This window comes from Melozone crissalis, unplaced genomic scaffold (assembly GCF_028551555.1).
Source record: "Melozone crissalis strain CALT ecotype California unplaced genomic scaffold, PUWL_Pcris_2 ptg000224l_1, whole genome shotgun sequence".
Classification (NCBI taxonomy): Eukaryota; Metazoa; Chordata; class Aves; order Passeriformes; family Passerellidae; genus Melozone; species Melozone crissalis.
In genome coordinates, this window is record NW_026535987.1 from 126,626 (window position 1) to 139,182 (window position 12,557).

The window sequence follows — 12,557 nt, forward strand, 5'->3', positions numbered from 1 at the left end:
TGATTTAGATGCAAGAAAACACAGTGTGTATGAGGAAATTATTGTCAAGAATGCTTCCTTCAAAACACTTTTGGCATACAAATGGTTGTGCTTCCACACCGGTGGCCCCCAAGGCAGCACCAAGCAGGATATTGGAATACCTGCCTTGCAGGACAAGGAGGCTGAAGGTGGGAGGACAAACATTTTTACTGCTCAGGGACCCCTCAGTCACCTTCAGTCCAAGGAACCCAATGCAGCACCAAAATGGCATTCACACACTCACACATAGTCAGTTCTTGCTGGATTTCTGCCATCATAATGTGAAAGGACCATCAATGTCCACGAGAACTGCAGGAGCTGAATCCAGCCCGAGAGTAAGAAGCGGGCACTTGTAAACTCCGTGCCAATCTTGGTTTTTCCAGTGACCTATGAAATACAGATGATGAGGCTTCTCTTCCAACAAAGCTAAAAAGTCTGTGCTGGCTTATTCATAAAGCTGAAGTAATTAAGCAGTAATTCCACTGATATTTCAGCTGCTACTTTTCCTGTAAAACCTGCTGAGAAATATAACATACCCCAGAATGAAAAAAACCCAAACCCGACAGTGAAAATGTGCTTCTTTAAAGTTGCACTCTTCACTTAAAAGAAAACTGTTGGAGAGTATAAAACTAATTCTAAGTACTATCACAAGTATAAGAGAAGAGTAAACTTTATTTATCTCACTGTTATAGTTTTCAATAAAGATTTATTAGCAATCAGTTCCAAATGACAGCAGTTTGAAATCTTCCAATGCTGAACTTAGGAAGAGGAAATATAAAATCTGTTTGATTCCAAGGGAAAGAAGATATTTTTAAACAAAACCACAGGTGCAAAATACCCAGCATAGTCACAAATTGAATCTTTCTGAAATGAAATAATAATAAAAAGGCATGTATAAAACAAAATAATCTAAATAGAGGTGTTACCTCTCAAAGTATCACCAAGGATTTTGCTATTATTAAGGCACTAGAAAAGGGTTCAATATGATTTCAGATAGCTGGTTCGGAAAAGCAAAAGGAAATTTATTTTTAACTCCTCCCATTACTGTCTCTTTCCCAAATGGTTTGATCTTAGTGAAATGGTTGGAGTTGTCCTCCTAAATCATATGCTGGGGGCAATGTCATAAGGTCAAATGAGAATCCTCATGGGAAAAAATCTTTCTTCCCCTCAAGTTCCTCTGTGCAGCACACAGACCCACCTGGTACCTCAGCTCTGCTGCAGCACTTGGGGGAAAGAGTGGGGTGTACTTTCAGATGGCAGAACAGCAAAGATTCAGCACAGGCCATCAGAGTGGGCTGTGCTTTCAGATGGCAGAACAGCAAAGATTCAGCACAGGCCATCAGAGTGGGGTGTGCTTTCAGATGGCAGAACAGCAAAGATTCAGCACAAGCCATCAGAGTGGGCTGTGCTTTCAGATGCAGAATAGCAAAGATTCAGCACAGGCCATCAGAGTGGGCTGTGCTTTCAGATGGCAGAACAGCAAAGATTCAGCACAGGCCATCAGAGTGGGCTGTGCTTTCAGATGGCAGAACGGCAAAGATTCAGCACAGGCCATCAGAGTGGGGTGTGATTTCAGATGGCAGAACAGCAAAGATTCAGCACAAGCCATCCGAATTCCCCTTACAGAGCCACTGCTGGAGCAGAGAGGACAGACAGACGAGCAGCACTGCCCTCCTCTGAAAAGGAAGCAGTCAAGGAAAAGGCAGAGAACAAACAGGCAGCTTGCTTTCGAATGCTCTTTTACATTCTGCAAGTGGATTTTTAAAACAGAAAGAGAATTAAAGGTACTCCCTTTCACATGCTACTAGGTTACAAAATAAAGGATTCTGAAGTTGTGAAGGTCCTGATTTTTCCTCGCAGAGTTGCCATCCCTGGCTGTGCTGCACAAGCAGGTCTGATGCAATCCCTCTTGGAAATAGCAATTCCCTGCTGAAATGATCTATGCTCTGAGGCCATGGGCACAGCACAATCCCCTCAGGGACCCCATCCTGACCTTGCCATGGCTCTGAGGGGAGCCTGTGTCTTCTCTCCAAATACTCACCACAGCAGTAGTGGGAAGACCCTGTGCAACAAGTTTCACTTGAGAGAGCTGATTTCTTTCCTTTTTATTTTCTTCCTTTTTTAAATGGATCTCCTGTTCAGCTCAGCCTGTCAAGATGGAGCCTTTGCTTAGTGGAGGATTTGCCTCAACTGGCTGATCAATGGCAGCTTCCTCAGGAGGAAAACCACCATCACAACACCAGCTCCTCGAGGAGAAGGCCTCACGCCTGTCTTGGCCTCACTGGGTGTCCCTAGGGCTCCTGCAGCCCCTCCACAGGCCTCTGACACAATTCGGAAGAGCGGCCTTCCTCAAAGATACTCTTCAGAGTTTCCCAAAGGACCCCCTCACACCTTCCAGAGGGTTCTGCTGTCCCTGCAGTGAGACAGCCCCGAGGAGCTGTGGCAAGAGGCTCACAGACACCTGTGCTGGCCTGCAGGGTGCCCCCACCGTGGACAGTAACACAGAACTCTGGAAAACCCTCCCTGGAAATTAACTTACCAAGATTCACCAAACACGCTGGTTTTCTGGATGTTAACAACACTCCTGCCTGCCCATGTGTGATGCTGATTATTGAAGTGAAGGGGCGAACGACCATCCTGGTAATGCATCGAACTCCAACTTTATTGATCAATCAATCACCTTAAATAACAGTGCTAACGAACGCCATGAATATTCTGTAATCCAATGTCATGATAGGCTAACAGAGAAACTTCTAACCACTCCCTTTGTTTTAGAATACCTACAATTGTTATTAAAAACAGAAACCAAAACCAGAAACTAGAAACTAAAACAGAAACTAGTGTTCCCAAAACCTCTACATCTGTTCTCAGGATAACAGGCCTTCCCAAGGACGGTGTTCTGCTTGCCATGGGAAGACAAGCTGAGAACTTTATTGTTTATAGAATGATGCCTGAGAGAGTCTAATTGTTTATACAAGTCAGAAGGCTGAGAACTGTTAGAAACGGCCTTACTTTTCCCTTATACTTTTCTCTCAATTTTATGTCTCATGGCCTTTTCTTTAGGTCATTCTCCGACATTTCCCCCGTTTTTTCTTTTTAAGAAAGGAGGTTAGTTTGCAGGTTTTTTCTATTATCTTACTATTTTTTGAATGCAACAAGGTAAGATAATGGTGAAGTTTTTCCTCATAGAAACTCTTGTGGAGGAGGCATTACCAGATGTCAAGAGAAGTGCAGACCCCGCTCTGCCAGGGCTCAGCTGCACCAAAGGCCTGAGGATAAACAGGACACTCAGTGTCAGAAATGTGATCCTGCGGAGAAGGATCAGAACCAGTGCTCAGAGGTGGAATAATGATAACTTGCTTAAATAACAAGATCCACCCTGCGCTTGGGCTGGTATTCCATTCCAGGCTCTATCTCCACAAATTAGAAATATCTTAGGTGTCATAATAGTAGAGCCTTTACTCTGGTTATAAAGCTGTTTGGACACTATTTCCAGGTTTAGAGATGAATTCAGAGTAGCCCATGTCTGTTTATGCTGACTCATCCTTTGGAAATTTAGAGTAATCAAAGCTGAACTGCAATTATCTAATGCTTGATTGGGATCTCTTCTTATAGGGCCTACAACAGAATGTTGTGTTAAAGGCACCAGTTTTCTACACCTTATTGAGGCTATATATGATGTACTTTGAGCTTTAACCCCTTTTCAAAATACTGTACCTCCCACTGATAATAAGCTAAGATTTTGCTCATGAGATTTATAAAGGTCTGAAGCTGAAGCAGTGTTTAGCCTTGTCTAATTCCGTAGTGCCTGCTCCCAATTATGTTCCCAGATGTGCCTATAATTACAGGTGTGGCACCATAAATGAAAAAGTAACAACTGATCACAACCCCCACAAAACAGTGCAACCCAAGCAGCACAATTTAGGCTGTGATATTCAAAACAGTCCTCTTTTGCCAGTCCTCGTATATGTAAAGATGATAATGATTCAATAATGTCAATCAGTTCTCTGGTCGTCCAGCAACGGCGTGTTAAGGCCTTATCAGGCATTGCACAACAGGTGGTAATTGGACTAAGAAAAGAAAGCTGTTAACTGTTTTCATTCATGCGAACCTGGAGAGAAGGTGAAAAAGCCTGAAAATGATTCTTTCTGTCCTTGAAGTTATCACATCCACCTTTTTTCATGAGCTTCCCAGAAATGTTCAAAGTCAGTTTTCAGTTTGTAATCCTTTAGTCATTTGGCTCAAATGGCATCAACTGGGTGATTCTCAGTCCTTTGTTAATTTGGAGTGGTGAAAAGATAGTATGCATTTAAGGCACTTAAAATATTTAACTTAACAGACTTATTTGCAAATCATGTAAAATCACTTAAATCTAATTCAAACTTAACAGAATCTAACTTAACTTACTTAATAATACTTAGCAAAAATTAATTTTCTTTAAATCTCACACAACTCAAACCTATATATAATTTAAACTTAGAAGACCTCGAACCCAACCGAAAACAAGCTCAACAATTTTAACCTTAACATTTAATGGCACTTAATTGATAACCTAACTTAAACTACTTAATAACAGATAAAACTTACTATAGAAATAATATATAACATTTACTATCACTCACTCACAGGCCTGACTCCAAAACACTCAACCAAAACAACCTTTCTCACGTCTTTGCTGCAGCATTTATACCAAAAACACACTCACAACATCTCACTCATACAATCAATCCAACACATCTCAACATTTTTAAATTTTTCAAAACACAGCTTTAAAGTCTAATGTTCCACCGGCCCAGCCATCCGGGCTTCTAATGTTTAAAGTCTCTGGTAATACAGATGTTTCCAAGACAGCATAACCAATGCCGAGCCAAATCGGCCTTTACGCTGATTTCTGCTTTACAGTCTGTGCTGGGGAGAACAAAAGATCTCTCTAACTTAGGTGAAAAACATCCTGACAGCAATAGTCCTTGGTGTTGTTTGTTTAGTTTCACTAGTCTTTTAATTGCAATAGGAATCTTTTCTTTTGTTGACAAGAGTCACAGTTATTACGGCTGTTAGATCTTAAACTGTAGCTTTTGCCGGCTACGGGGCAGAGGGAGAAACGCTCCCGCTCGAAAAAGCACTCTGAAGTCGGAATCCGCTAAGGAGTGTGTAACTAGCCCTGAAAATGGATGGCGCTGGACACTCATCAGAGCCCAGAAAATATGTTGGTCGATCTAAACAGCAGGACGAAAACTATCAATGCACAGCATGATTGCTCCTCCATCACCTGCTCTCTGATGTCCAGTCACTGTTCCCAAGCAGCAACTGGCCGCCCGTGGACATCTGGCCCCCAGTTCACACATGAGGGCGATGCGGCTCCGGTCGCTCCCCCCGCGATGCTCTTTGATCACTTCCGGCGCGGCGCGGCTTGGTTTCTGCGGCGGCGGCTCCGCTCTCGGGGCGGCGCGGCTCGGCTCCTGCGGCGGCGGCTTCTTCGGTGCTTGGCATTCCCGGCGCAAGCGGCCCGTGCCTTCGCAGCATTTCGTGCGGCCCTCTTTATTTGATGTTGCAAACGCAGCGGACGTTTGAAGAGGTGCAAAAGCGGCTAACACCTGAGTCTGAGAGGACTTTGCTTGTTCTTGTAAGCCTACTCCTAACTGTTTTATTGCGTCTACTACGAGAGCCTGTTGTCTGGTTGGTATAAGAGCCATCCCCTTTAATGCTTCCTCTACAGTCCAATCCGCACCTAAAGCATTAAGTATGTTTCTAGTAGCAGAATTACAATTTTGAAGGACACACTGCCTGAGTTGGACCTCGCGCAAATATTCTGGCACGCCTGCTCTCTTAATTGCAGCCGCAGCTCTACCAACAAAAGCATCAAATGTCTCATCTTTGCCTTGCTTAATTCCCATATACACTGGTATCCCTCCTGGTTCCTTCACCATATCTATCGCGAGTCTGACTAACCGCATTGCTTCCCGGCACTTTTCTTGACCTATTAAAGCTTGTGCATCAGTACGAAGAAAAGGCCCCAGCCCCATAAGCTCATTTATAGTGATACCATGCAAGGGGTCACCCGACTGTCTTTGAACTACCACACACTCACTGACAAGTATCCGCCAATGATCATTAAACAGCAATTGTTGATGGTAGGTAAAGATTAATTTAACTATCCCACGACAATCATTAACAAGAAGGATACTGGTGTCAAAAATATAATCGAGCATTTGCTTAGCTGGTTCACTTTTAAAGCCAAACTGACTAACAGTAGCTCGCAACTGAGATAACAGCTTCCAGTCAAGAGCGCTAATTGTGGCTTGAAAACCTCCTCCAGGCTGGGGGTTAAAGACAACCGGACAAGCCAATTCTCGAGCCGAACTTATCAGCTCTTGATCTCCCTTGTCAATTGCATCTTTGGCCAGGGCAGCCCACGCGTCCCGTCTTTCCCTCGCAATCGCCGCCGCCAAGCCGATTTCCGACCCAGGGACCGGCTGATCGCTTATCGGGAACGGAGTACACGTATCTGGCCCCAGCTGCTGAGACGCAGCAGGTACGGGAGAGTCAGAGGTGCTCTGTGTAGCCTGCGGCAAAGCAGACAACAGGGCACCCCGCGGAGCTTGGCTCGTTAGGGGGGGCTGCGCGGCGGGCAGCGAGGCGGACTGCGCCTGGCTCATAGTGTGACTCATAGCCTGGCTTTCCGAAGGAGGCGGTGAGGCAGGTAATAAAACTGTCCGCGTCGCGGGGCCAAGAGGAATTCCCGCGTTCTTATCAAATTCCCTATCTTGATCGCATTCTTTGTTACGATCGTAAGCGGCAGTAGCCTGGTGAGCAGCCCTTTTTTCAGCTTGAATCCGCAACAGTTCGGTGTTAACGACCCGCCATAATTTACCCCACTTCTTAGCAGTTTTATCATCATCTAACGTAGCCTGCCACAATAAATCACCAAATCTACGCCACTCAGACAATTCGTGAACTGTGTGAGGATTTATAAAGATCCCCTTTTCTAGGCCATACGCTAAAAGGCCTGGTAACTCTTTCTGTAAATCTATTCCCTTAATTTGCCGTTTTTGCAAAAGGGTAATAAAAAGTTCATATGCGGCTTGCCTTTCCATACCTATGTGCGCACGTTGCAGCTCTTCAAATCAAGGTCGCGGCCGCATGTATCGGATGAGCCTATCTGTATAGTCGCTCGCAGCGCGGCGCGGGCCGGCGGGTTACCCTCCGCTTTGTCCTTCGCGCTTCTTCGCCGTTCCGGCTGCAGTTTCGATCTTACGGAACCCGAACCTGTCTTCACTTCGCGTGGCGTTCGCTTCCCCGTGGTGTTCGCTATCACGGTCGGAGGTCACCATATATTGAAGTGAAGGGGCGAACGACCATCCTGGTAATGCATCGAACTCCAACTTTATTGATCAATCAATCACCTTAAATAACAGTGCTAACGAACGCCATGAATATTCTGTAATCCAATGTCATGATAGGCTAACAGAGAAACTTCTAACCACTCCCTTTGTTTTAGAATACCTACAATTGTTATTAAAAACAGAACCCAAAACAGAAACCAGAAACTAAAACAGAAACTAGTGTTCCCAAAACCTCTACATCTGTTCTCAGGATAACAGGCCTTCCCAAGGACGGTGTTCTGCTTGCCATGGGAAGACAAGCTGAGAACTTTATTGTTTATAGAATGATGCCTGAGAGAGTCTAATTGTTTATACAAGTCAGAAGGCTGAGAACTGTTAGAAACGGCCTTACTTTTCCCTTATACTTTTCTCTCAATTTTATGTCTCATGGCCTTTTCTTTAGGTCATTCTCCGACAGCTGATGATGAAGAATGTCTCTGTGAGGAATTGAGGGAAGTGTCTCTGTGAGGAATTGAGGGAAGTGCTTCAACTGACGGTTTTTCTCCATGGTGGTGCTTCCTCTGGCCCCAGACCCAAGGAGATCTGTTGTTCCCCCTGTCAGAGGGTTTACACTCAGGGCTGCTTTCGTTAGTGGTTACACCTGAAATGTGTCTTGAAGGGCTGCCAGAGAAACAAAAACCCCAACCCTACCTCTACGAAACCCAACCCTTCTACAGTCCCAAGATGTTTAATATTCCCAAGGAGAATTGATTTTGTTTGGAATGATTGCTAGACCCGTCTGTTTGAGTAGCTAATTCTGTTGCAATGACTGAGAAGTAGGTGCCATTAAAAGAGCTTTTTTGGAAGTGCTGACTATTCACTATTCCACTGACAGGCAGCAACTTCTGAAGAGAGAATTGCCCCATTTATCTTTCTTCCTTCAAGACAAAGGGAAGCCATTTTGGCAAGGAGGAGACCAAGGGGTATTTGGGGCAGCCAATGTATTGCTGTATATTTGAATGCCATTGCTTTTTATAGCCATGCAGATGTGAAAACTGCCAGCAAATTTTTTGTCAGCACTGCTGTGATTATTCTGTGATTTCAGTGCAAGTCGCAGCAACTCCTTACATTTCCTCCAAGCTCAGAGAAGCACGTCTCTGCAGAGAGGAATTCAGGATATGGTATTCAAGCTGCTGCTTTATTTGTCAGCCTAATCTCACAATCCAGATGCTTAAAGCAATGTGGCTGTTGGTTCTTTCCCTTGAAATAGCAGTCTTGCATCCCCCTTCCACTGCTGCTCCAGCCACAGGGCTGCCAGGTATTCCACTGATGGCCATACCTGCTGTGCTGTCAGCCTTGCTTTCAATAACAATGATTTCTAACCTTTCCAAGTTAAAAAGCTTGACCTTATGGCTCAGCACAGGCTTTGCTATTGAATTAGCCCAGAGAGAGAGAGAGAGCACACTAAGCCCCTACATGTAGCTGAAAAGTATTTTATTTACCTTTCATTTCAAAACTTCCTTTCACCAAGTAAAAAACTAGATAAGCAATTTGACCAATAGCCAGCTTTCAATATTACAGTCTTGTCTGCAAATAGATTGAGGGCTACAGTCATAAATTACTTACTTTTAATGTCACTGCAGAGTAAATGTTGCTGCTGGCTAAATTCAAGATGCGCTGCTTGATTATTAAAAAGGATTTTTGGTACTGAATTTTGGCAGACTGGCAACATAGTACAGACATATCGAGACAACCCCATGTTCACTTCCTTAAAACAGCATTTATCTTGCTTTTCCACACCTTGAGCATTCTTGAAAAAGCTTTTCTAACACATCTTAGGCTTCTCTGTATTTTTTTAACAACAGCTTTATTTTCCTTTCCTCAGCTGAACAACACTGACAGCTGGCAGCTGCTGTGACTAGGATTCAGAAATCCTAACTTAGGCTATAGGTGTCTAATTTAAACTGCTTTTCAGAGCTCCCTATTTAGTCCCTTCCTAACTTAGATAAAGACTAATATCTTTAGAGGACAGGTCACACATTCCTTAAAGAATTGGATTGATGATGTTTCTGGCTGTGGCCATTTTTCTCCTGGGAATGTAAATGACAATTAGACTAAATATAGACAACAGAAGTGACATATAAACCAAGTCTCCACTTTAACATAAAATCCTTGATTATATATTTCAACCTGCTGTTTTTGAATTGCCTGTCCTAAAACTAAGGACTACCTGACATGAACCTAGCATGAACTTGTGGGATTCACATTCTCTGAACAGAGAGAGACAATTATCTCTCTCAGGCTTTTTCCTGGAGAAGGACAGAGGGAAAACAGTTCTTATCTCATGTGCTGCTCCTGTTGTTTTGTGAACGTGTGGAATGTGTTGGAAGATTATTTACCTGAAGGAATGTGGTAATAGGATTCTTGTGTGAGTGTTTTGTTTTCTTTACCAATCTTTGCAAGCTGAGTCTGGATGGTTGGTCAGGAGACAGTCACAAGATTTTGCTCCGTGGAGTTCTTGTTCAGTTTCAGTTTAGATGTAGTGTAATATAGTATAGAATAATAGTATAATAAAGTAATTAATTAGCCTGCTGATATCATGGAGTCCCCCTCATCATCCCTCCTGCCAATGGGGAGAAATTTCCCTGATATGAGCTAAGCTGCACAAGTGCTCCTTCCTTTACCTAAAGGCTTCACCCATTTCCCATGCTGTATAGCTTTGGGTTCACTAGGCAGTACTGGATAAAATACCCACTTCTGGTGAAGAAGAGCCCATGAGAAGGCTTGCAGTGATTCCTCCGCATCCCCCTGAGGAGTCTGTATGCACATGTGGGTATCAGTCACAGTCACAGTCTCTGAGAAGAACTGAACATCCAATGGCCTTTGGATTTGTATTGCTCTCAGGTATATGGGGTTATTTGGCCATACTTTATGAAGCATGGAGGAGTTCATTATTTCTTCTGGTCTCAAGTCCTAGGAAACTCTATTGAATAAAGAAATAGGATCTGACATGCCATAGACCGGCACAACTAATTTTTCCCATATCCATCTATTTGGACCATTGTTTCTCTGGTTCTCTTTGTTATAGTAAGTTCAGATATAAATAACTTGTTATAAAAGTCTTTACAGGGAAAAGGAAGTGAATAAGTTATCAACTACCTATAAACATACTAAAAAATGTGAAATTATAATAAAGACCCATCTTAGTAAGAACATGTCATTTTAAAATGTGGTAGTCTTAATGATAGCTAATTTATCAATGAGAGAAATGCAAAGGTTTAATTTTCTTTTGGAAAACATTTTGATGTGGAATTTATCACAATTCCTCCAGCAGGTCAAATGAAATAAGGCAGCATTAAATTCAGATTGCAGTCTCAGAACTGTGATGGCAATGTGTTACATCTTGCATCATTTGCAAAATCTCAATGCAGTTAGCAACTCAGAAAACTGTGATCCGTTCCATTTTCACTGCTGAAGAATGTATCACTACAGTGATGGTAATTTGCTGTAGAATAAAGTAGAGAGACAAAAAGTGTTATGTCTGTATTCCCGCTGGTGCACAATATATATATATATATATATATATTTATATATATATATACACTCATTGTTATGAAGAGAAATACATATTACTGTGCACTACACCTTTTTCCCTTTTGTTTTATGTCCTTTTCTAGACAGTGGAAGAGGATGAAGATTATCAGCCAATAAAAACTGTAGCAAACACCAGGCAAAGAGATAGAGGAGTTTGACATACAGCCAGCATCCCAAGGTCAAGCTCCTGGGACATGGATTGCTGCAGGGAAGCACAGAGTAAGAAAATAAGTATGAACATCCAGCTGCCTCAAACAAGAATAGATATAAAACTCTCCTATCTGCTTTGTGTGCTGATCTGGAATTTAAGTTGCCTTAATTGCTATTAGTCTTCATTTTGCTGTTTCAATAACACACTAGAGAAATGGGAGATATTATGACACATTTTCTGTCAAACCTAGTCATGAACTGAGCAGTACACTGGGAGAAAATGATTGAGGAAACTGTTGAAGTGGAATAAAGCTTTTAGTACCATGCAAGAGGGCTGCAACTTCTCAAGTTACCAGATGAGCAATGAAAGCAGGAAGCTAGATTGTAAAACAAAATTCTGGCAGAGGAAAACTAAGTACTAGAAGCTTCCTGTGGTGTCATAGATCTATATTGCTGATAGTGGCAGGGATTTATTGACACAGAGATGATTCAGATCGAGACTCACCAGAGTATTTAATCCATAGAAGGAACTTCTCATGTGTCTGGTTATCTTTTGTAGTATCTTCTTTGAGGACATGAACTCATATCTACTTATGTAGGTTATTCATTAAATCATGAATTGCTAATTAGATCATAACTTAAAAAGGAGATAGGAGGTGCTAGAGCAAAACAAAAGGCCAGCATATTTAGTAGGTCACAGGATTATGACAGTATTTATGATCCATGAGAGTGCAATCACAAACCATGAAAATATCTGAAGGCCATTTGATCCACACAGTTCCCTTCTTAGCTAAGGTGCATCCACCCTTCTCCCTAACACTAAGCAGTGCTCAGCTGAAAAAAGAATCCGTAATTCGGAAATGTGCCTTTCAGAACACTAATCATAGAAAAGAGTTTTGAATTAATGTCATATTGTAATGAAAAGAAAAATCAATTGACTCAGCCCCAAAATGTTCCATTTAAAACCTGTCACATCATAGCAGTCTTCTTCTCCAGACACCTAACAGGTATGGGGGCTGCACCTCAAGCACAGAAATTAGTGGGAGTATTCTGTAATGCTGGCTTTGCAAAAGTCAGGATCCTGTGTTTTGTGTGCTTCATGCTCTTGAACATAGCAGCGATATTTTCTTAACTCTACAATTTTCCCTTGTGCAAATGGCTGTTTGCGTGTCTGTTTGTGTGTGTGAGTGCAGACAATTAATAACTTGACAGGAATTTCAGTGCCTTAGTAGCACTAGAAGTTGTCATATTTTCATTTTAATGGTGTCCAAACAAATTATCTGTTAAAAATAAACTGCATGGTAGCACAATGGGAAGCAGAATTTAGCAGGCGGAAGATCAAAAGGAATTAAGTTCCAGAACTCTAGCCTATGTGCTTGTAAAAATTGATTTGACTTAATAAGTTTAATGCAAAAGCGAATTGCATAGTGTGCACTGCTTTCCTGTTGATTTTTAAAAAGTGTGGGATCACAT